The following is a 24,166-nucleotide window of genomic DNA, read 5'->3' on the forward strand; positions in this document are numbered from 1 at the left end:
AAAAAACTATCTGTTAGCACCTGGGAATAGCAGATGCTGTAAGTTTTTCTTGCATAACTTTAATTTAATATGCAACTGACATGCTTGTATGTGAAGTGTACAGATTAAAAAGAAATCTTTTAGTACCAGGGAATAGCAGGTTCTGTAAGATTTTATTGCATCCCTTAAATTTATGTTCAAGCTATCATGCTCAAATTTGAAGTGCAGTGAATAATTAAATCAAACTATCTGTTAGCACCTGGGAATAGCAGATGCTGTAAGTTTTTATTGCATCACTTTAATTTACTCTCCAACTGACATGCTTGAATGTGACGTGCAGTGATTAATAAAAAAACTGTCTGTTAGTGCCTGCGAATACCAGATGTTGTAAGCTTTTATTGCATCATTTTAATTTACTTTCAAGATAACATTCTAGAATGTCAAGTGCAGGGATTAATAAAAAAAATGTCAGATTGGTCTTTGATCATATTTTCTATGATTAGGCAATTTGACTAAGTGTTTAAGGTTTACGGCCGTACCAGCTTCAGCACACCTCCAATCTCATCTGAACTTGGAAGCTAAGCAAGTTTGTGCCTGGATAGTACTGAGGTGGGACCCTACCTAGGAATACCATGTGCTGTAAGCTTTTCTTGCATCACTTTAATTTACTTTCAAGCTGACATTCTCAAATGTGAAGTGCAGTGATTAATAAAAAGAACTATCTGTTAGCACCTGGGAATAGCAGATGCTGTAAGTTTTTTTTGCATCACTTTCATTTACTCTCCAACTCACATGCCTGAATGTGAAGTGCAGTGATTCATCAAAAAACTATCTTTTAGCACCTTGGACTATGAGATGCTGTAAGCTTCTCTTGCATCACTTTAATTTACTTTCAAGATGAAATGCTAGGATGTGAAGTGCAGTGATTAATTAAAAAAACCTATCTGTTAGCACCTGGGAATAGCAGATGCTGTAAGTTTTTTTTGCATCACTTTCATTTAATATGCAACTGACATGCTTGTATGTGAAGTGTACAGATTAAATAGAAATATTTTAGTACCAGGGAATAGCAGGTGCTGTAAGATTTTATTGCATCCCTTAAATTTATGTTCAAGCTATCATGCTCAAATTTGAAGTGCAGTGAATAATTAAATCAAACTATTTGTTAGCACCTGGGAATAGCAGATGCTGTAAGTTTTTTTTGCATCACTTTCATTTACTCTCCAACTCACATGCCTGAATGTGAAGTGCAGTGATTCATCAAAAAACTATCTTTTAGCACCTCGGACTATGAGATGCTGTAAGCTTCTCTTGCGTCACTTTAATTTACCTTCAAGATGACATGCTAGGATGTGAAGTGCAGTGATTAATAAAAAAACTGTCTGTTAGTGCCTCCGAATACCAGATGTTGTAAGATTTTATTGCATTATTTTAATTTACTTTCAAGATAACATTCTAGAATGTGAAGTGCAGTGATTAATAAAAAAAACTATCTGTTAGCACCTGGGAATAGCAGATGCTGTAAGTTTTTCTTGCATCACTTTAATTTAATATGCAACTGACATGCTTGTATGTGAAGTGTACAGATTAAATAGAAATCTTTTAGTACCAGGGGATAGCAGGTGCTGTAAGATTTTATTGCATCCCTTAAATTTATGTTCAAGCTATCATGCTCAAATTTGAAGTGCAGTGAATAATTAAATCAAACTATCTGTTAGCACCTGGGAATAGCAGATGCTGTAAGTTTTTATTGCATCACTTTAATTTACTCTCCAACTGACATGCTTGAATGTGAAGTGCAGTGATTAATAATAAAACTGTCTGTTAGTGCCTCCGAATACCAGATGTTGTAAGCTTTTATTGCATCATTTTAATTTACTTTCAAGATAACATTCTAGAATGTCAAGTGCAGGGATTAATAAAAAAAATGTCAGATTGGTCTTTGATCATATTTTCTATGATGAGGCAATTTGACTAAGTGTTTAAGGTTTACGGCCATACCAGCTTCAGCACGCCTCCAATCTCATCTGAACTTGGAAGCTAAGCAAGTTTGTGCCTGGATAGTACTGAGGTGGGACCCTACCTAGGAATACCATGTGCTGTAAGCTTTTCTTGCATCACTTTAATTTACTTTCAAGCTGATATTCTCAAATGTGAAGTGCAGTGATTAATAAAAAAAACTATCTGTTAGCACCTGGGAATAGCAGATGCTGTAAGTTTTTTTTGCATCACTTTCATTTACTCTCCAACTCACATGCCTGAATGTGAAGTGCAGTGATTCATCAAAAAACTATCTTTTAGCACCTTGGACTATGAGATGCTGTAAGCTTCTCTTGCATCACTTTAATTTACTTTCAAGATGACATGCTAGGATGTGAAGTGCAGTGATTAATTAAAAAAACCTATCTGTTAGCACCTGGGAATAGCAGATGCTGTAAGTTTTTCTTGCATCACTTTAATTTAATATGCAACTGACATGCTTGTATGTGAAGTGTACAGATTATATAGAAATATTTTAGTACCAGGGAATAGCAGGTGCTGTAAGATTTTATTCATCCCTTAAATTTATGTTCAAGCTATCAAGCTCAAATTTGAAGTGCAGTGAATAATTAAATCAAACTATCTGTTAGCACCTGGGAATAGCAGATGCTGTAAGTATTTATTGCATCACTTTAATTTACTCTCCAACTAACATGCTTGAATGTGAAGTGCAGTGATTAATAAAAAAACTGTCTGTTAGTGCCTGCGAATACCAGATGTTGTAAGCTTTTATTGCATCATTTTAATTTACTTTCAAGATAACATTCTAGAATGTCAAGTGCAGGGATTAATAAAAAAAAATGTCAGATTGGTCTTTGATCATATTTTCTATGATTAGACAATTTGAGTAAGTGTGTAAGGTTTACGGCCATACCAGCTTCAGAACGTCCAATCTCATCTGAACTTGGAAGCTAAGCAAGTTTGTGCCTGAATAGTACTGAGGTGGGACCCTATCTAGGAATACCAGGTGCTGTAAGCTTTTCTTGCATCACTTTAATTTACTTTCAAGCTGACATGCTCAAATGCGAAGTGCAGTGATTAATAAAAAAAACTATCTGTTAGCACCTGGGAATAGCAGATGCTGTAAGTTTTTTTTGCATCACTTTCATTTACTCTCCAACTCACATGCCTGAATGTGAAGTGCAGTGATTCATCAAAAAACTATCTTTTAGCACCTTGGACTATGAGATGCTGTAAGCTTCTCTTGCATCACTTTAATTTACTTTCAAGATGACATGCTAGGATGTGAAGTGCAGTGATTAATTAAAAAAACCTATCTGTTAGCACCTGGGAATAGCAGATGCTGTAAGTTTTTCTTGCATCACTTTAATTTAATATGCAACTGACATGCTTGTATGTGAAGTGTACAGATTATATAGAAATATTTTAGTACCAGGGAATAGCAGGTGCTGTAAGATTTTATTCATCCCTTAAATTTATGTTCAAGCTATCAAGCTCAAATTTGAAGTGCAGTGAATAATTAAATCAAACTATCTGTTAGCACCTGGGAATAGCAGATGCTGTAAGTATTTATTGCATCACTTTAATTTACTCTCCAACTAACATGCTTGAATGTGAAGTGCAGTGATTAATAAAAAAACTGTCTGTTAATGCCTCCGAATACCAGATGTTGTAAGCTTTTATTGCATCATTTTAATTTACTTTCAAGATAACATTCTAGAATGTCAAGTGCAGGGATTAATAAAAAAAATGTCAGATTGGTCTTTGATCATATTTTCTATGATTAGGCAATTTGAGTAAGTGTTTAAGGTTTACGGCCATACCAGCTTCAGGACGTCCAATCTCATCTGAACTTGGAAGCTAAGCAAGTTTGTGCCTGAATAGTACTGAGGTGGGACCCTATCTAGGAATGCCAGGTGCTGTAAGCTTTTCTTGCATCACTTTAATTTACTTTCAAGCTGACATGCTCAAATGTGAAGTGCAGTGATTAATAAAAAAACCTATCTGTTAGCACCTGGGAATAGCAGATGCTGTAAGGTTTTTTTACATCACTTTCATTTACTCTCCAACTCACATGCCTGAATATGAAGTGCAGTGATTCATCAAAAAACTATCTTTTAGCACCTTGGACTACGAGCTGCTGTAAGCTTCTCTTGCATCACATTAATTTACTTTCAAGATGACATGCTAGGATGTGAAGTGCAGTGATTAATAAAAAAACTGTCTGTTAGTGCCTCCGAATACCAGATGTTGTAAGATTTTATTGCATTATTTTAATTTACTTTCAAGATAACATTCTAGAATGTGAAGTGCAGTGATTAATAAAAAAAACCATCTGTTAGCACCTGGGAATAGCAGATGCTGTAAGTTTTTCTTGCATCACTTTAATTTAATATGCAACTGACATGCTTGTATGTGAAGTGTACAGATTAAATAGAAATCTTTTAGTACCAGGGGATAGCAGGTGCTGTAAGATTTTATTGCATCCCTTAAATTTATGTTCAAGCTATCATGCTCAAATTTGAAGTGCAGTGAATAATTAAATCAAACTATCTGTTAGCACCTGGGAATAGCAGATGCTGTAAGTTTTTATTGCATCACTTTAATTTACTCTCCAACTGACATGCTTGAATGTGAAGTGCAGTGATTAATAATAAAACTGTCTGTTAGTGCCTCCGAATACCAGATGTTGTAAGCTTTTATTGCATCATTTTAATTTACTTTCAAGATAACATTCTAGAATGTCAAGTGCAGGGATTAATAAAAAAAATGTCAGATTGGTCTTTGATCATATTTTCTATGATGAGGCAATTTGACTAAGTGTTTAAGGTTTACGGCCATACCAGCTTCAGCACGCCTCCAATCTCATCTGAACTTGGAAGCTAAGCAAGTTTGTGCCTGGATAGTACTGAGGTGGGACCCTACCTAGGAATACCATGTGCTGTAAGCTTTTCTTGCATCACTTTAATTTACTTTCAAGCTGATATTCTCAAATGTGAAGTGCAGTGATTAATAAAAAAAACTATCTGTTAGCACCTGGGAATAGCAGATGCTGTAAGTTTTTTTTGCATCACTTTCATTTACTCTCCAACTCACATGCCTGAATGTGAAGTGCAGTGATTCATCAAAAAACTATCTTTTAGCACCTTGGACTATGAGATGCTGTAAGCTTCTCTTGCATCACTTTAATTTACTTTCAAGATGACATGCTAGGATGTGAAGTGCAGTGATTAATTAAAAAAACCTATCTGTTAGCACCTGGGAATAGCAGATGCTGTAAGTTTTTCTTGCATCACTTTAATTTAATATGCAACTGACATGCTTGTATGTGAAGTGTACAGATTATATAGAAATATTTTAGTACCAGGGAATAGCAGGTGCTGTAAGATTTTATTCATCCCTTAAATTTATGTTCAAGCTATCAAGCTCAAATTTGAAGTGCAGTGAATAATTAAATCAAACTATCTGTTAGCACCTGGGAATAGCAGATGCTGTAAGTATTTATTGCATCACTTTAATTTACTCTCCAACTAACATGCTTGAATGTGAAGTGCAGTGATTAATAAAAAAACTGTCTGTTAGTGCCTGCGAATACCAGATGTTGTAAGCTTTTATTGCATCATTTTAATTTACTTTCAAGATAACATTCTAGAATGTCAAGTGCAGGGATTAATAAAAAAAAATGTCAGATTGGTCTTTGATCATATTTTCTATGATTAGACAATTTGAGTAAGTGTGTAAGGTTTACGGCCATACCAGCTTCAGAACGTCCAATCTCATCTGAACTTGGAAGCTAAGCAAGTTTGTGCCTGAATAGTACTGAGGTGGGACCCTATCTAGGAATACCAGGTGCTGTAAGCTTTTCTTGCATCACTTTAATTTACTTTCAAGCTGACATGCTCAAATGCGAAGTGCAGTGATTAATAAAAAAAACTATCTGTTAGCACCTGGGAATAGCAGATGCTGTAAGTTTTTTTTGCATCACTTTCATTTACTCTCCAACTCACATGCCTGAATGTGAAGTGCAGTGATTCATCAAAAAACTATCTTTTAGCACCTTGGACTATGAGATGCTGTAAGCTTCTCTTGCATCACTTTAATTTACTTTCAAGATGACATGCTAGGATGTGAAGTGCAGTGATTAATTAAAAAAACCTATCTGTTAGCACCTGGGAATAGCAGATGCTGTAAGTTTTTCTTGCTTCACTTTAATTTAATATGCAACTGACATGCTTGTATGTGAAGTGTACAGATTATATAGAAATATTTTAGTACCAGGGAATAGCAGGTGCTGTAAGATTTTATTCATCCCTTAAATTTATGTTCAAGCTATCAAGCTCAAATTTGAAGTGCAGTGAATAATTAAATCAAACTATCTGTTAGCACCTGGGAATAGCAGATGCTGTAAGTATTTATTGCATCACTTTAATTTACTCTCCAACTAACATGCTTGAATGTGAAGTGCAGTGATTAATAAAAAAACTGTCTGTTAATGCCTCCGAATACCAGATGTTGTAAGCTTTTATTGCATCATTTTAATTTACTTTCAAGATAACATTCTAGAATGTCAAGTGCAGGGATTAATAAAAAAAATGTCAGATTGGTCTTTGGTCATATTTTCTATGATTAGGCAATTTGACTAAGTGTTTAAGGTTTACGGCCATACCAGCTTCAGCACGCCTCCAATCTCATCTGAACTGGGAAGCTAAGCAAGTTTGTGCCTGGATAGTACTGAGGTGGGACCCTACCTAGGAATACCATGTGCTGTAAGCTTTTCTTGCATGATTTTAATTTTCTTTCAAGCTGACATTCTCAAATGTGAAGTGCAGTGATTAATAAAAAAAACTATCTGTTAGCACCTGGGAATAGCAGATGCTGTAAGTTTTTTTTGCATCACTTTCATTTAATATGCAACTGACATGCTTGTATGTGAAGTGTACAGATTAAATAGAAATATTTTAGTACCAGGGAATAGCAGGTGCTGTAAGATTTTATTGCATCCCTTAAATTTATGTTCAAGCTATCATGCTCAAATTTGAAGTGCAGTGAATAATTAAATCAAACTATTTGTTAGCACCTGGGAATAGCAGATGCTGTAAGTTTTTTTTGCATCACTTTCATTTACTCTCCAACTCACATGCCTGAATGTGAAGTGCAGTGATTCATCAAAAAACTATCTTTTAGCACCTCGGACTATGAGATGCTGTAAGCTTCTCTTGCGTCACTTTAATTTACCTTCAAGATGACATGCTAGGATGTGAAGTGCAGTGATTAATTAAAAAAAACTATCTGTTAGCACCTGGGAATAGCAGATGCTGTAAGTTTTTCTTGCATCACTTTAATTTAATATGCAACTGACATGCTTGTATGTGAAGTGTACAGATTAAAAAGAAATCTTTTAGTACCAGGGAATAGCAGGTGCTGTAAGATTTTATTGCATCCCTTAAATTTATGTTCAAGCTATCATGCTCAAATTTGAAGTGCAGTGAATAATTAAATCAAACTATCTGTTAGCACCTGGGAATAGCAGATGCTGTAAGTTTTTATTGCATCACTTTAATTTACTCTCCAACTGACATGCTTGAATGTGACATGCAGTGATTAATAAAAAAACTGTCTGTTAGTGCCTGCGAATACCAGATGTTGTAAGCTTTTATTGCATCATTTTAATTTACTTTCAAGATAACATTCTAGAATGTCAAGTGCAGGGATTAATAAAAAAAAATGTCAGATTGGTCTTTGATCATATTTTCTATGATTAGACAATTTGAGTAAGTGTTTAAGGTTTACGGCCATACCAGCTTCAGAACGTCCAATCTCATCTGAACTTGGAAGCTAAGCAAGTTTGTGCCTGAATAGTACTGAGGTGGGACCCTATCTAGGAATACCAGGTGCTGTAAGCTTTTCTTGCATCACTTTAATTTACTTTCAAGCTGACATGCTCAAATGTGAAGTGCAGTGATTAATAAAAAAACCTATCTGTTAGCACCTGGGAATAGCAGATGCTGTAAGATTTTCTTGCATCACTTTAATTTAATATGCAACTGACATGCTTGTATGTGAAGTGTACAGATTAAATAGAAATCTTTTAGTACCTGGGAATAGCAGATGCTGTAAGTTTTATTTGCATCACTTTCATTTACTCTCCAACTCACATGCCTGAATGTGAAGTGCAGTGATTCATCAAAAAACTATCTTTTAGCACCTTGGACTATGAGATGCTGTAAGCTTCTCTTGCATCACTTTAATTTACTTTCAAGATGACATGCTAGGATGTCAAGTGCAGGGATTAATAAAAAAAAATGTCAGATTGCTCTTTGATCATATTTTCTGTGATTAGGCAATTTGAGTAAGTGTTTAAGGTTTACGGCCATACCAGCTTCAGAACGTCCAATCTCATCTGAACTTGGAAGCTAAGCAAGTTTGTGCCTGAATAGTACTGAGGTGGGACCCTATCTAGGAATACCAGGTGCTGTAAGCTTTTCTTGCATCACTTTAATTTACTTTCAAGCTGACATGCTCAAATGTGAAGTGCAGTGATTAATAAAAAACCTATCTGTTAGCACCTGGGAATAGCAGATGCTGTAAGATTTTCTTGCATCACTTTAATTTAATATGCAACTGACATGCTTGTATGTGAAGTGTACAGATTAAATAGAAATCTTTTAGTACCAGGGGATAGCAGGTGCTGTAAGATTTTATTGCATCCCTTAAATTTATGTTCAAGCTATCATGCTCAAATTTGAAGTGCAGTGAATAATTAAATCAAACTATCTGTTAGCACCTGGGAATAGCAGATGCTGTAAGTTTTTATTGCATCACTTTAATTTACTCTCCAACTGACATGCTTGAATGTGAAGTGCAGTGATTAATAAAAAAACTGTCTGTTAATGCCTCCGAATACCAGATGTTGTAAGCTTTTATTGCATCATTTTAATTTACTTTCAAGATAACATTCTAGAATGTCAAGTGCAGGGATTAATAAAAAAAAATGTCAGATTTTTCTTTGATCATATTTTCTATGATGAGGCAATTTGACTAAGTGTTTAAGGTTTATGGCCATACCAGCTTCAGCACGCCTCCAATCTCATCTGAACTTGGAAGCTAAGCAAGTTTGTGCCTGGATAGTACTGAGGTGGGACCTTACCTAGGAATACCATGTGCTGTAAGCTTTTCTTGCATCACTTTAATTTACTTTCAAGCTGACATTCTCAAATGTGAAGTGCAGTGATTAATAAAAAAAACTATCTGTTAGCACCTGGGAATAGCAGATGCTGTAAGTTTTATTTGCATCACTTTCATTTACTCTCCAACTCACATGCCTGAATGTGAAGTGCAGTGATTCATCAAAAAACTATCTTTTAGCACCTTGGACTACGAGCTGCTGTAAGCTTCTCTTGCATCACATTAATTTACTTTCAAGATGACATGCTAGGATGTGAAGTGCAGTGATTAATTAAAAAAAACTATCTGTTAGCACCTGGGAATAGCAGATGCTGTAAGTTTTTCTTGCATCACTTTAATTTAATATGCAACTGACATGCTTGTATGTGAAGTGTACAGATTAAATAGAAATATTTTAGTACCAGGGAATAGCAGGTGCTGTAAGATTTTATTGCATCCCTTAAATTTATGTTCAAGCTATCATGCTCAAATTTGAAGTGCAGTGAATAATTAAATCAAACTATTTGTTAGCACCTGGGAATAGCAGATGCTGTAAGTTTTTTTTGCATCACTTTCGTTTACTCTCCAACTCACATGCCTGAATGTGAAGTGCAGTGATTCATCAAAAAACTATCTTTTAGCACCTCGGACTATGAGATGCTGTAAGCTTCTCTTGCGTCACTTTAATTTACCTTCAAGATGACATGCTAGGATGTGAAGTGCAGTGATTAATTAAAAAAAACTATCTGTTAGCACCTGGGAATAGCAGATGCTGTAAGTTTTTTTTGCATCACTTTCATTTACTCTCCAACTCACATGCCTGAATGTGAAGTGCAGTGATTCATCAAAAAACTATCTTTTAGCACCTTGGACTATGAGATGCTGTTAGCTTCTCTTGCATCACTTTAATTTACTTTCAAGATGACATGCTAGGATGTGAAGTGCAGTGATTAATTAAAAAAACCTATCTGTTAGCACCTGGGAATAGCAGATGCTGTAAGTTTTTCTTGCATCACTTTAATTTAATATGCAACTGACATGCTTGTATGTGAAGTGTACAGATTAAAAAGAAATCTTTTAGTACCAGGGAATAGCAGGTGCTGTAAGATTTTATTACATCCCTTAAATTTATGTTCAAGCTATCATGCTCAAATTTGAAGTGCAGTGAATAATTAAATCAAACTATCTGTTAGCACCTGGGAATAGCAGATGCTGTAAGTTTTTATTGCATCACTTTAATTTACTCTCCAACTGACATGCTTGAATGTGACGTGCAGTGATTAATAAAAAAACTGTCTGTTAGTGCCTGCGAATACCAGATGTTGTAAGCTTTTATTGCATCATTTTAATTTACTTTCAAGATAACATTCTAGAATGTCAAGTGCAGGGATTAATAAAAAAAAATGTCAGATTGGTCTTTGATCATATTTTCTATGATTAGACAATTTGAGTAAGTGTTTTAGGTTTACGGCCATACCAGCTTCAGAACGTCCAATCTCATCTGAACTTGGAAGCTAAGCAAGTTTGTGCCTGAATAGTACTGAGGTGGGACCCTATCTAGGAATACCAGGTGCTGTAAGCTTTTCTTGCATCACTTTAATTTACTTTCAAGCTGACATTCTCAAATGTGAAGTGCAGTGATTAATCAAAAAAACTATCTGTTAGCACCTGGGAATAGCAGATGCTGTAAGGTTTTTTTGCATCACTTTCATTTACTCTCCAACTCACATGCCTGAATGTGAAGTGCAGTGATTCATCAAAAAACTATCTTTTAGCACCTTGGACTACGAGCTGCTGTAAGCTTCTCTTGCATCACATTAATTTACTTTCAAGATGACATGCTAGGATGTGAAGTGCAGTGATTAATTAAAAAAACTATCTGTTAGCACCTGGGAATAGCAGATGCTGTAAGTTTTTTTTGCATCACTTTCATTTACTCTCCAACTCACATGCCTGAATGTGAAGTGCAGTGATTCATCAAAAAACTATCTTTTAGCACCTTGGACTATGAGATGCTGTAAGCTTCTCTTGCATCAATTTAATTTACTTTCAAGATGACATGCTAGGATGTGAAGTGCAGTGATTAATTAAAAAAACCTATCTGTTAGCACCTGGGAATAGCAGATGCTGTAAGTTTTTCTTGCATCACTTTAATTTAATATGCAACTGACATGCTTGTATGTGAAGTGTACAGATTATATAGAAATATTTTAGTACCAGGGAATAGCAGGTGCTGTAAGATTTTATTCATCCCTTAAATTTATGTTCAAGCTATCAAGCTCAAATTTGAAGTGCAGTGAATAATTAAATCAAACTATCTGTTAGCACCTGGGAATAGCAGATGCTGTAAGTTTTATTTGCATCACTTTCATTTACTCTCCAACTCACATGCCTGAATGTGAAGTGCAGTGATTCATCAAAAAACTATCTTTTAGCACCTTGGACTATGAGATGCTGTAAGCTTCTCTTGCATCACTTTAATTTACTTTCAAGATCACATGCTAGGATGTGTAGTGCAGTGATTAATTAAAAAAACCTATCTGTTAGCACCTGGGAATAGCAGATGCTGTAAGTTTTTCTTGCATCACTTTAATTTACTTTCAAGCTGACATGCTCAAATGTGAAGTGCAGTGATTAATAAAAAAACCTATCTGTTAGCACCTGGGAATAGCAGATGCTGTAAGTTTTTCTTGCATCACTTTAATTTAATATGCAACTGACATGCTTGTATGTGAAGTGTACAGATTAAAAAGAAATCTTTTAGTACCAGGGAATAGCAGGTGCTGTAAGATTTTATTGCATCCCTTAAATTTATGTTCAAGCTATCATGCTCAAATTTGAAGTGCAGTGAATAATTAAATCAAACTATCTGTTAGCACCTGGGAATAGCAGATGCTGTAAGTTTTTATTGCATCACTTTAATTTACTCTCCAACTAACATGCTTGAATGTGAAGTGCAGTGATTAATAAATAAACTGTCTGTTAGTGCCTCCGAATACCAGATGTTGTAAGCTTTTATTGCATCATTTTAATTTACTTTCAAGACAACATTCTAGAATGTCAAGTGCAGGGATTAATAAAAAAAAATGTCAGATTGGTCTTTGATCATATTTTCTATGATTAGGCAATTTGAGTAAGTGTTTAAGGTTTACGGCCATACCAGCTTCAGCACGCCTCCAATCTCATCTGAACTTGGAAGTTAAGCAAATTTGTGCCTGAATAGTACTGAGGTGGGACCCTATCTAGGAATACCATGTGCTGTAAGCCTTTCTTGCATCACTTTAATTTACTTTCAAGCTGACATGCTCAAATGTGAAGTGCAGTGATTAATAAAAAACCTCTCTGTTAGCACCTGGGAATAGCAGATGCTGTAAGTTTTTCTTGCATCACTTTAATTTAATATGCAACTGACATGCTTGTATGTGAAGTGTACAGATTAAATAGAAATCTTTTAGTACCAGGGAATAGCAGGTGCTGTAAGATTTTATTGCATCCCTTAAATTTATGTTCAAGCTATCATGCTCAAATTTGAAGTGCAGTCAATAATTAAATCAAACTATCTGTTAGCACCTGGGAATAGCAGATGCTGTAAGTTTTTATTGCATCACTTTAATTTACTCTCCAACTGACATGCTTGAATGTGAAGTGCAGTGATTAATAAAAAAACTGTCTGTTAGTGCCTCCGAATACCAGATGTTGTAAGCTTTTATTGCATCATTTTAATTTACTTTCAAGATAACATTTTAGAATGTCAAGTGCAGGGATTAATAAAAAAAAATGTCAGATTGGTCTTTGATCATATTTTCTATGATTAGGCAATTTGACTAAGTGTTTAAGGTTTACGGCCATACCAGCTTCAGCACGCCTCCAATCTCATCTGAACTTGGAAGCTAAGCAAGTTTGTGCCTGGATAGTACTGAGGTGGGACCCTACCTAGGAATACCATGTGCTGTAAGCTTTTCTTGCATCACTTTAATTTACTTTCAAGCTGACATTCTCAAATGTGAAGTGCAGTGATTAATCAAAAAAACTATCTGTTAGCACCTGGGAATAGCAGATGCTGTAAGGTTTTTTTGCATCACTTTCATTTACTCTCCAACTCACATGCCTGAATGTGAAGTGCAGTGATTCATCAAAAAACTATCTTTTAGCACCTTGGACTACGAGCTGCTGTAAGCTTCTCTTGCATCACATTAATTTACTTTCAAGATGACATGCTAGGATGTGAAGTGCAGTGATTAATTAAAAAAAACTATCTGTTAGCACCTGGGAATAGCAGATGCTGTAAGTTTTTCTTGCATCACTTTAATTTAATATGCAACTGACATGCTTGTATGTGAAGTGTACAGATTAAATAGAAATATTTTAGTACCAGGGAATAGCAGGTGCTGTAAGATTTTATTGCATCCCTTAAATTTATGTTCAAGCTATCATGCTCAAATTTGAAGTGCAGTGAATAATTAAATCAAACTATTTGTTAGCACCTGGGAATAGCAGATGCTGTAAGTTTTTTTTGCATCACTTTCGTTTACTCTCCAACTCACATGCCTGAATGTGAAGTGCAGTGATTCATCAAAAAACTATCTTTTAGCACCTCGGACTATGAGATGCTGTAAGCTTCTCTTGCGTCACTTTAATTTACCTTCAAGATGACATGCTAGGATGTGAAGTGCAGTGATTAATTAAAAAAAACTATCTGTTAGCACCTGGGAATAGCAGATGCTGTAAGTTTTTCTTGCATCACTTTAATTTAATATGCAACTGACATGCTTGTATGTGAAGTGTACAGATTAAAAAGAAATCTTTTAGTACCAGGGAATAGCAGGTGCTGTAAGATTTTATTGCATCCCTTAAATTTATGTTCAAGCTATCATGCTCAAATTTGAAGTGCAGTGAATAATTAAATCAAACTATCTGTTAGCACCTGGGAATAGCAGATGCTGTAAGTTTTTATTGCATCACTTTAATTTACTCTCCAACTGACATGCTTGAATGTGAAGTGCAGTGATTAATAAAAAAACTGTCTGTTAATGCCTCCGAATACCAGATGTTGTAAGCTTTTATTGCATCATTTTAATTTACTTTCAAGATAACATTCTAGAATGTCAAGTGCAGGGATTAATAAAAAAAAATGTCAGATTGGTCTTTGATCATATTTTCTATGATGAGGCAATTTGACTAAGTGTTTAAGGTTTACGGCCATACCAGCTTCAGCACGCCTCCAATCTCATCTGAACTTGGAAGCTAAGCAAGTTTGTGCCTGGATAGTACTGAGGTGGGACCTTACCTAGGAATACCATGTGCTGTAAGCTTTTCTTGCATCACTTTAATTTACTTTCAAGCTGACATTCTCAAATGTGAAGTGCAGTGATTAATAAAAAAAACTATCTGTTAGCACCTGGGAATAGCAGATGCTGTAAGTTTTATTTGCATCACTTTCATTTACTCTCCAACTCACATGCCTGAATGTGAAGTGCAGTGATTCATCAAAAAACTATCTTTTAGCACCTTGGACTATGAGATGCTGTAAGCTTCTCTTGCATCACTTTAATTTACTTTCAAGATGACATGCTAGGATGTGAAGTGCAGTGATTAATTAAAAAAACCTATCTGTTAGCACCTGGGAATAGCAGATGCTGTAAGTTTTTCTTGCATCACTTTAATTTACTTTCAAGCTGACATGCTCAAATGTGAAGTGCAGTGATTAATAAAAAAACCTATCTGTTAGCACATGGGAATAGCAGATGCTGTAAGTTTTTCTTGCATCACTTTAATTTAATATGCAACTGACATGCTTGTATGTGAAGTGTACAGATTAAATAGAAATCTTTTAGTACCAGGGAATAGCAGGTGCTGTAAGATTTTATTGCATCCCTTAAATTTATGTTCAAGCTATCATGCTCAAATTTGAAGTGCAGTGAATAATTAAATCAAACTATCTGTTATCACCTGGGAATAGCAGATGCTGTAAGTTTTTATTGCATCACTTTAATTTACTCTCCAACTGACATGCTTGAATGTGAAGTGCAGTGATTAATAAAAAAACTGTCTGTTAGTGCCTCCGAATACCAGATGTTGTAAGCTTTTATTGCATCATTTTAATTTACTTTCAAGATAACATTTTAGAATGTCAAGTGCAGGGATTAATAAAAAAAAATGTCAGATTGGTCTTTGATCATATTTTCTATGATTAGGCAATTTGAGTAAGTGTTTAAGGTTTACGGCCATACCAGCTTCTGCACGCCTCCAATCTCATCTGAACTTGGAAGCTAAGCAAGTTTGTGCCTGGATAGTACTGAGGTGGGACCCTACCTAGGAATACCATGTGCTGTAAGCTTTTCTTGCATCACTTTAATTTACTTTCAAGCTGACATTCTCAAATGTGAAGTGCAGTGATTAATCAAAAAAACTATCTGTTAGCACCTGGGAATAGCAGATGCTGTAAGGTTTTTTTGCATCACTTTCATTTACTCTCCAACTCACATGCCTGAATGTGAAGTGCAGTGATTCATCAAAAAACTATCTTTTAGCACCTTGGACTACGAGCTGCTGTAAGCTTCTCTTGCATCACATTAATTTACTTTCAAGATGACATGCTAGGATGTGAAGTGCAGTGATTAATTAAAAAAAACTATCTGTTAGCACCTGGGAATAGCAGATGCTGTAAGTTTTTCTTGCATCACTTTAATTTAATATGCAACTGACATGCTTGTATGTGAAGTGTACAGATTAAATAGAAATATTTTAGTACCAGGGAATAGCAGGTGCTGTAAGATTTTATTGCATCCCTTAAATTTATGTTCAAGCTATCATGCTCAAATTTGAAGTGCAGTGAATAATTAAATCAAACTATTTGTTAGCACCTGGGAATAGCAGATGCTGTAAGTTTTTTTTGCATCACTTTCGTTTACTCTCCAACTCACATGCCTGAATGTGAAGTGCAGTGATTCATCAAAAAACTATCTTTTAGCACCTCGGACTATGAGATGCTGTAAGCTTCTCTTGCGTCACTTTAATTTACCTTCAAGATGACATGCTAGGATGTGAAGTGCAGTGATTAATTAAAAAAAACTATCTGTTAGCACCTGGGAATAGCAGATGCTGTAAGTTTTTCTTGCATCACTTTAATTTAATATGCAACTGACATGCTTGTATGTGAAGTGTACAGATTAAAAAGAAATCTTTTAGTACCAGGGAATAGCAGGTGCTGTAAGATTTTATTGCATCCCTTAAATTTATGTTCAAGCTATCATGCTCAAATTTGAAGTGCAGTGAATAATTAAATCAAACTATCTGTTAGCACCTGGGAATAGCAGATGCTGTAAGTTTTTATTGCATCACTTTAATTTACTCTCCAACTGACATGCTTGAATGTGAAGTGCAGTGATTAATAAAAAAACTGTCTGTTAATGCCTCCGAATACCAGATGTTGTAAGCTTTTATTGCATCATTTTAATTTACTTTCAAGATAACATTCTAGAATGTCAAGTGCAGGGATTAATAAAAAAAAATGTCAGATTGGTCTTTGATCATATTTTCTATGATGAGGCAATTTGACTAAGTGTTTAAGGTTTACGGCCATACCAGCTTCAGCACGCCTCCAATCTCATCTGAACTTGGAAGCTAAGCAAGTTTGTGCCTGGATAGTACTGAGGTGGGACCTTACCTAGGAATACCATGTGCTGTAAGCTTTTCTTGCATCACTTTAATTTACTTTCAAGCTGACATTCTCAAATGTGAAGTGCAGTGATTAATAAAAAAAACTATCTGTTAGCACCTGGGAATAGCAGATGCTGTAAGTTTTATTTGCATCACTTTCATTTACTCTCCAACTCACATGCCTGAATGTGAAGTGCAGTGATTCATCAAAAAACTATCTTTTAGCACCTTGGACTATGAGATGCTGTAAGCTTCTCTTGCATCACTTTAATTTACTTTCAAGATGACATGCTAGGATGTGAAGTGCAGTGATTAATTAAAAAAACCTATCTGTTAGCACCTGGGAATAGCAGATGCTGTAAGTTTTTCTTGCATCACTTTAATTTACTTTCAAGCTGACATGCTCAAATGTGAAGTGCAGTGATTAATAAAAAAACCTATCTGTTAGCACATGGGAATAGCAGATGCTGTAAGTTTTTCTTGCATCACTTTAATTTAATATGCAACTGACATGCTTGTATGTGAAGTGTACAGATTAAATAGAAATCTTTTAGTACCAGGGAATAGCAGGTGCTGTAAGATTTTATTGCATCCCTTAAATTTATGTTCAAGCTATCATGCTCAAATTTGAAGTGCAGTGAATAATTAAATCAAACTATCTGTTATCACCTGGGAATAGCAGATGCTGTAAGTTTTTATTGCATCACTTTAATTTACTCTCCAACTGACATGCTTGAATGTGAAGTGCAGTGATTAATAAAAAAACTGTCTGTTAGTGCCTCCGAATACCAGATGTTGTAAGCTTTTATTGCATCATTTTAATTTACTTTCAAGATAACATTTTAGAATGTCAAGTGCAGGGATTAATAAAAAAAAATGTCAGATTGGTCTTTGATCATATTTTCTATGATTAGGCAATTTGAGTAAGTGTTTAAGGTTTACGGCCATACCAGCTTCAGCACGCCTCCAATCTCATCTGAACTTGGAAGCTAAGCAAGTTTGTGCCTGGATAGTACTGAGGTGGGACCCTACCTAGGAATACCATGTGCTGTAAGCTTTTCTTGCATCACTTTAATTTACTTTCAAGCTGACATTCTCAAATGTGAAGTGCAGTGATTAATCAAAAAAACTATCTGTTAGCACCTGGGAATAGCAGATGCTGTAAGGTTTTTTTGCATCACTTTCATTTACTCTCCAACTCACATGCCTGAATGTGAAGTGCAGTGATTCATCAAAAAACTATCTTTTAGCACCTTGGACTACGAGCTGCTGTAAGCTTCTCTTGCATCACATTAATTTACTTTCAAGATGACATGCTAGGATGTGAAGTGCAGTGATTAATTAAAAAAAACTATCTGTTAGCACCTGGGAATAGCAGATGCTGTAAGTTTTTTTTGCATCACTTTCATTTACTCTCCAACTCACATGCCTGAATGTGAAGTGCAGTGATTCATCAAAAAACTATCTTTTAGCACCTTCGACTATGAGATGCTGTAAGCTTCTCTTGCATCACTTTAATTTACTTTCAAGATGACATGCTAGGATGTGAAGTGCAGTGATTAATTAAAAAAACCTATCTGTTAGCACCTGGGAATAGCAGATGCTGTAAGTTTTTCTTGCATCACTTTAATTTAATATGCAACTGACATGCTTGTATGTGAAGTGTACAGATTAAAAAGAAATCTTTTAGTACCAGGGAATAGCAGGTGCTGTAAGATTTTATTACATCCCTTAAATTTATGTTCAAGCTATCATGCTCAAATTTGAAGTGCAGTGAATAATTAAATCAAACTATCTGTTAGCACCTGGGAATAGCAGATGCTGTAAGTTTTTATTGCATCACTTTAATTTACTCTCCAACTGACATGCTTGAATGTGACGTGCAGTGATTAATAAAAAAACTGTCTGTTAGTGCCTGCGAATACCAGATGTTGTAAGCTTTTATTGCATCATTTTAATTTACTTTCAAGATAACATTCTAGAATGTCAAGTGCAGGGATTAATAAAAAAAAATGTCAGATTGGTCTTTGATCATATTTTCTATGATTAGACAATTTGAGTAAGTGTTTAAGGTTTACGGCCATACCAGCTTCAGAACGTCCAATCTCATCTGAACTTGGAAGCTAAGCAAGTTTGTGCCTGAATAGTACTGAGGTGGGACCCTATCTAGGAATACCAGGTGCTGTAAGCTTTTCTTGCATCACTTTAATTTACTTTCAAGCTGACATTCTCAAATGTGAAGTGCAGTGATTAATCAAAAAAACTATCTGTTAGCACCTGGGAATAGCAGATGCTGTAAGGTTTTTTTGCATCACTTTCATTTACTCTCCAACTCACATGCCTGAATGTGAAGTGCAGTGATTCATCAAAAAACTATCTTTTAGCACCTTGGACTACGAGCTGCTGTAAGCTTCTCTTGCATCACATTAATTTACTTTCAAGATGACATGCTAGGATGTGAAGTGCAGTGATTAATTAAAAAAACTATCTGTTAGCACCTGGGAATAGCAGATGCTGTAAGTTTTTTTTGCATCACTTTCATTTACTCTCCAACTCACATGCCTGAATGTGAAGTGCAGTGATTCATCAAAAAACTATCTTTTAGCACCTTGGACTATGAGATGCTGTAAGCTTCTCTTGCATCACTTTAATTTACTTTCAAGATGACATGCTAGGATGTGAAGTGCAGTGATTAATTAAAAAAACCTATCTGTTAGCACCTGGGAATAGCAGATGCTGTAAGTTTTTCTTGCATCACTTTAATTTAATATGCAACTGACATGCTTGTATGTGAAGTGTACAGATTATATAGAAATATTTTAGTACCAGGGAATAGCAGGTGCTGTAAGATTTTATTCATCCCTTAAATTTATGTTCAAGCTATCAAGCTCAAATTTGAAGTGCAGTGAATAATTAAATCAAACTATCTGTTAGCACCTGGGAATAGCAGATGCTGTAAATTTTATTTGCATCACTTTCATTTACTCTCCAACTCACATGCCTGAATGTGAAGTGCAGTGATTCATCAAAAAACTATCTTTTAGCACCTTGGACTATGAGATGCTGTAAGCTTCTCTTGCATCACTTTAATTTACTTTCAAGATCACATGCTAGGATGTGAAGTGCAGTGATTAATTAAAAAAACCTATCTGTTAGCACCTGGGAATAGCAGATGCTGTAAGTTTTTCTTGCATCACTTTAATTTACTTTCAAGCTGACATGCTCAAATGTGAAGTGCAGTAATTAATAAAAAAACCTATCTGTTAGCACCTGGGAATAGCAGATGCTGTAAGTTTTTCTTGCATCACTTTAATTTAATATGCAACTGGCATGCTTGTATGTGAAGTGTACAGATTAAAAAGAAATCTTTTAGTACCAGGGAATAGCAGGTGCTGTAAGATTTTATTGCATCCCTTAAATTTATGTTCAAGCTATCATGCTCAAATTTGAAGTGCAGTGAATAATTAAATCAAACTATCTGTTAGCACCTGGGAATAGCAGATGCTGTAAGTTTTTATTGCATCACTTTAATTTACTCTCCAACTGACATGCTTGAATGTGACGTGCAGTGATTAATAAAAAAACTGTCTGTTAGTGCCTGCGAATACCAGATGTTGTAAGCTTTTATTGCATCATTTTAATTTACTTTCAAGATAACATTCTAGAATGTCAAGTGCAGGGATTAATAAAAAAAAATGTCAGATTGGTCTTTGATCATATTTTCTATGATTAGACAATTTGAGTAAGTGTTTAAGGTTTACGGCCATACCAGCTTCAGAACGTCCAATCTCATCTGAACTTGGAAGCTAAGCAAGTTTGTGCCTGAATAGTACTGAGATGGGACCCTATCTAGGAATACCAGGTGCTGTAAGCTTTTCTTACATCACTTTAATTTACTTTCAAGCTGACATGCTCAAATGTGAAGTGCAGTGATTAATAAAAAAACCTATCTGTTAGCACCTGGGAATAGCAGATGCTGTAAGATTTTCTTGCATCACTTTAATTTAATATGCAACTGACATGCTTGTATGTGAAGTGTACAGATTATATAGAAATATTTTAGTACCAGGGAATAGCAGGTGCTGTAAGATTTTATTCATCCCTTAAATTTATGTTCAAGCTATCAAGCTCAAATTTGAAGTACAGTGAATAATTAAATCAAACTATCTGTTAGCACCTGGGAATAGCAGATGCTGTAAGTATTTATTGCATCACTTTAATTTACTCTCCAACTAACATGCTTGAATGTGAAGTGCAGTGATTAATAAAAAAACTGTCTGTTAATGCCTCCGAATACCAGATGTTGTAAGCTTTTATTGCATCATTTTAATTTACTTTCAAGATAACATTCTAGAATGTCAAGTGCAGGGATTAATAAAAAAAAATGTCAGATTGGTCTTTGATCATATTTTCTATGATGAGGCAATTTGACTAAGTGTTTAAGGTTTACGGCCATACCAGCTTCAGCACGCCTCCAATCTCATCTAAACTTGGAAGCTAAGCAAGTTTGTGCCTGGATAGTACTGAGGTGGGACCTTACCTAGGAATACCATGTGCTGTAAGCTTTTCTTGCATCACTTTAATTTACTTTCAAGCTGACATTCTCAAATGTGAAGTGCAGTGATTAATAAAAAAAACTATCTGTTAGCACCTGGGAATAGCAGATGCTGTAAGTTTTATTTGCATCACTTTCATTTACTCTCCAACTCACATGCCTGAATGTGAAGTGCAGTGATTCATCAAAAAACTATCTTTTAGCACCTTGGACTATGAGATGCTGTAAGCTTCTCTTGCATCACTTTAATTTACTTTCAAGATGACATGCTAGGATGTGAAGTGCAGTGATTAATTAAAAAAACCTATCTGTTAGCACCTGGGAATAGCAGATGCTGTAAGTTTTTCTTGCATCACTTTAATTTCATATGCAACTGACATGCTTGTATGTGAAGTGTACAGATTAAATACAAATCTTTTAGTACCAGGGAATAGCAGGTGCTGTAAGATTTTATTGCATCCCTTAAATTTATGTTCAAGCTATCATGCTCAAATTTGAAGTGCAGTGAATAATTAAATCAAACTATCTGTTAGCACCTGGGAATAGCAGATGCTGTAAGGTTTTATTGCATCACTTTAATTTACTCTCCAACTAACATGCTTGAATGTGAAGTGCAGTGATTAATAAAAAAACTGTCTGTTAGTGCCTCCGAATACCAGATGTTGTAAGCTTTTATTGCATCATTTTAATTTACTTTCAAGACAACATTCTAGAATGTCAAGTGCAGGGATTAATAAAAAAAAATGTCAGATTGCTCTTTGATCATATTTTCTGTGATTAGGCAATTTGAGTAAGTGTTTAAGGTTTACGGCCATACCAGCTTCAGAACGTCCAATCTCATCTGAACTTGGAAGCTAAGCAAGTTTGTGCCTGAATAGTACTGAGGTGGGACCCTATCTAGGAATACCAGGTGCTGTAAGCTTTTCTTGCATCACTTTAATTTACTTTCAAGCTGACATGCTGAAATGTGAAGTGCAGTGATTAATAAAAAAAACTATCTGTTAGCACCTGGGAATAGCAGATGCTGTAAGTTTTTCTTGAATCACTTTAATTTAATATGCAACTGACATGCTTGTATGTGAAGTGTACAGATTAAAAAGAAATCTTTTAGTACCAGGGAATAGCAGGTGCTGTAAGATTTTATTGCATCCCTTAAATTTATGTTCAAGCTATCATGCTCAAATTTGAAGTGCAGTGAATAATTAAATCAAACTATCTGTTAGCACCTGGGAATAGCAGATGCTGTAAGTTTTTATTGCATCACTTTAATTTACTCTCCAACTGACATGCTTGAATGTGAAGTGCAGTGATTAATAAATAAACTGTCTGTTAGTGCCTCCGAATACCAGATGTTGTAAGCTTGTATTGCATCATTTTAATTTACTTTCAAGATAACATTTTAGAATGTCAAGTGCAGGGATTAATTAAAAAAAATGTCAGATTGGTCTTTGATCATATTTTCTATGATTAGGCAATTTGACTAAGTGTTTAAGGTTTACGGCCATACCAGCTTCAGCACGCCTCCAATCTCATCTGAACTTGGAAGCTAAGCAAGTTTGTGCCTGGATAGTACTGAGGTGGGACCCTACCTAGGAATATCATGTGCTGTAAGCTTTTCTTGCATCACTTTAATTTACTTTCAAGCTGACATTCTCAAATGTGAAGTGCAGTGATTAATCAAAAAAACTATCTGTTAGCACCTGGGAATAGCAGATGCTGTAAGGTTTTTTTGCATCACTTTCATTTACTCTCCAACTCACATGCCTGAATGTGAAGTGTACAGATTATATAGAAATATTTTAGTACCAGGGAATAGCAGGTGCTGTAAGATTTTCTTGCATCCCTTAAATTTATGTTCAAGCTATCAAGCTCAAATTTGAAGTGCAGTGAATAATTAAATCAAACTATCTGTTAGCACCTGGGAATAGCAGATGCTGTAAGTATTTATTGCATCACTTTAATTTACTCTCCAACTAACATGCTTGAATGTGAAGTGCAGTGATTAATAAAAAAACTGTCTGTTAATGCCTCCGAATACCAGATGTTGTAAGCTTTTATTGCATCATTTTAATTTACTTTCAAGATAACATTCTAGAATGTCAAGTGCAGGGATTAATAAAAAAAATGTCAGATTGGTCTTTGATCATATTTTCTATGATTAGGCAATTTGACTAAGTGTTTAAGGTTTACGGCCATACCAGCTTCAGAACGTACAATCTCATCTGAACTTGGAAGCTAAGCAAGTTTGTGCCTGAATAGTACTGAGGTGGGACCCTATCTAGGAATACCAGGTGCTGTAAGCTTTTCTTGCATCACTTTAATTTACTTTCAAGCTGACATGCTCAAATGTGAAGTGCAGTGATTAATAAAAAACCTCTCTGTTAGCACCTGGGAATAGCAGATGCTGTAAGTTTTTCTTGCATCACTTTAATTTAATATGCAACTGACATGCTTGTATGTGAAGTGTACAGATTAAATAGAAATCTTTTAGTACCAGGGAATAGCAGGTGCTGTAAGATTTTATTGCATCCCTTAAATTTATGTTCAAGCTATCATGCTCAAATTTGAAGTGCAGTGAATAATTAAATCAAACTATCTGTTAGCACCTGGGAATAGCAGATGCTGTAAGTTTTTATTGCATCACTTTAATTTACTCTCCAACTGACATGCTTGAATGTGAAGGGCAGTGATTAATAAAAAAACTGTCTGTTAGTGCCTCCGAATACCAGATGTTGTAAGCTTTTATTGCATCATTTTAATTTACTTTCAAGATAACATTTTAGAATGTCAAGTGCAGGGATTAATAAA

At 35.2% G+C, this 24,166-nt stretch overlaps 22 pseudogenes; all 22 read left to right on the forward strand.

Moving 5' to 3' along the window:
* The first annotated feature begins 504 nt into the window (after nt 1-504).
* LOC145645504 (5S ribosomal RNA) lies at nt 505-625 on the forward strand (annotated as a pseudogene).
* A 1,341-nt stretch (nt 626-1,966) lies between these two features.
* Nucleotides 1,967-2,087, forward strand: LOC145645163 (5S ribosomal RNA; annotated as a pseudogene).
* A 792-nt stretch (nt 2,088-2,879) lies between these two features.
* Nucleotides 2,880-2,998, forward strand: LOC145650938 (5S ribosomal RNA; annotated as a pseudogene).
* Nucleotides 2,999-3,789: 791 nt separating this feature from the next.
* On the forward strand, nt 3,790-3,908 carry LOC145644673 (5S ribosomal RNA; annotated as a pseudogene).
* A 901-nt stretch (nt 3,909-4,809) lies between these two features.
* Nucleotides 4,810-4,930, forward strand: LOC145645164 (5S ribosomal RNA; annotated as a pseudogene).
* A 792-nt stretch (nt 4,931-5,722) lies between these two features.
* On the forward strand, nt 5,723-5,841 carry LOC145650939 (5S ribosomal RNA; annotated as a pseudogene).
* A 791-nt stretch (nt 5,842-6,632) lies between these two features.
* LOC145645962 (5S ribosomal RNA) lies at nt 6,633-6,753 on the forward strand (annotated as a pseudogene).
* Nucleotides 6,754-7,764: 1,011 nt separating this feature from the next.
* On the forward strand, nt 7,765-7,883 carry LOC145650940 (5S ribosomal RNA; annotated as a pseudogene).
* A 459-nt stretch (nt 7,884-8,342) lies between these two features.
* Nucleotides 8,343-8,461, forward strand: LOC145650941 (5S ribosomal RNA; annotated as a pseudogene).
* A 570-nt stretch (nt 8,462-9,031) lies between these two features.
* LOC145646155 (5S ribosomal RNA) lies at nt 9,032-9,152 on the forward strand (annotated as a pseudogene).
* A 1,455-nt stretch (nt 9,153-10,607) lies between these two features.
* On the forward strand, nt 10,608-10,726 carry LOC145650942 (5S ribosomal RNA; annotated as a pseudogene).
* Nucleotides 10,727-12,290: 1,564 nt separating this feature from the next.
* Nucleotides 12,291-12,411, forward strand: LOC145646007 (5S ribosomal RNA; annotated as a pseudogene).
* Nucleotides 12,412-12,981: 570 nt separating this feature from the next.
* Nucleotides 12,982-13,102, forward strand: LOC145645165 (5S ribosomal RNA; annotated as a pseudogene).
* A 1,233-nt stretch (nt 13,103-14,335) lies between these two features.
* LOC145645888 (5S ribosomal RNA) lies at nt 14,336-14,456 on the forward strand (annotated as a pseudogene).
* Nucleotides 14,457-15,360: 904 nt separating this feature from the next.
* LOC145645372 (5S ribosomal RNA) lies at nt 15,361-15,481 on the forward strand (annotated as a pseudogene).
* Nucleotides 15,482-16,714: 1,233 nt separating this feature from the next.
* Nucleotides 16,715-16,835, forward strand: LOC145645889 (5S ribosomal RNA; annotated as a pseudogene).
* A 904-nt stretch (nt 16,836-17,739) lies between these two features.
* LOC145645166 (5S ribosomal RNA) lies at nt 17,740-17,860 on the forward strand (annotated as a pseudogene).
* A 1,015-nt stretch (nt 17,861-18,875) lies between these two features.
* Nucleotides 18,876-18,994, forward strand: LOC145650943 (5S ribosomal RNA; annotated as a pseudogene).
* A 1,564-nt stretch (nt 18,995-20,558) lies between these two features.
* On the forward strand, nt 20,559-20,677 carry LOC145650813 (5S ribosomal RNA; annotated as a pseudogene).
* Nucleotides 20,678-22,161: 1,484 nt separating this feature from the next.
* LOC145650944 (5S ribosomal RNA) lies at nt 22,162-22,280 on the forward strand (annotated as a pseudogene).
* A 571-nt stretch (nt 22,281-22,851) lies between these two features.
* On the forward strand, nt 22,852-22,972 carry LOC145645587 (5S ribosomal RNA; annotated as a pseudogene).
* A 570-nt stretch (nt 22,973-23,542) lies between these two features.
* On the forward strand, nt 23,543-23,661 carry LOC145644713 (5S ribosomal RNA; annotated as a pseudogene).
* The last annotated feature ends 505 nt before the right edge of the window (nt 23,662-24,166 follow it).

Source organism: Electrophorus electricus, chromosome 13, assembly GCF_041902795.1.
Source record: "Electrophorus electricus isolate QZ-2024a chromosome 13, ASM4190279v1, whole genome shotgun sequence".
In the NCBI taxonomy this organism is placed as follows: domain Eukaryota; kingdom Metazoa; phylum Chordata; class Actinopteri; order Gymnotiformes; family Gymnotidae; genus Electrophorus; species Electrophorus electricus.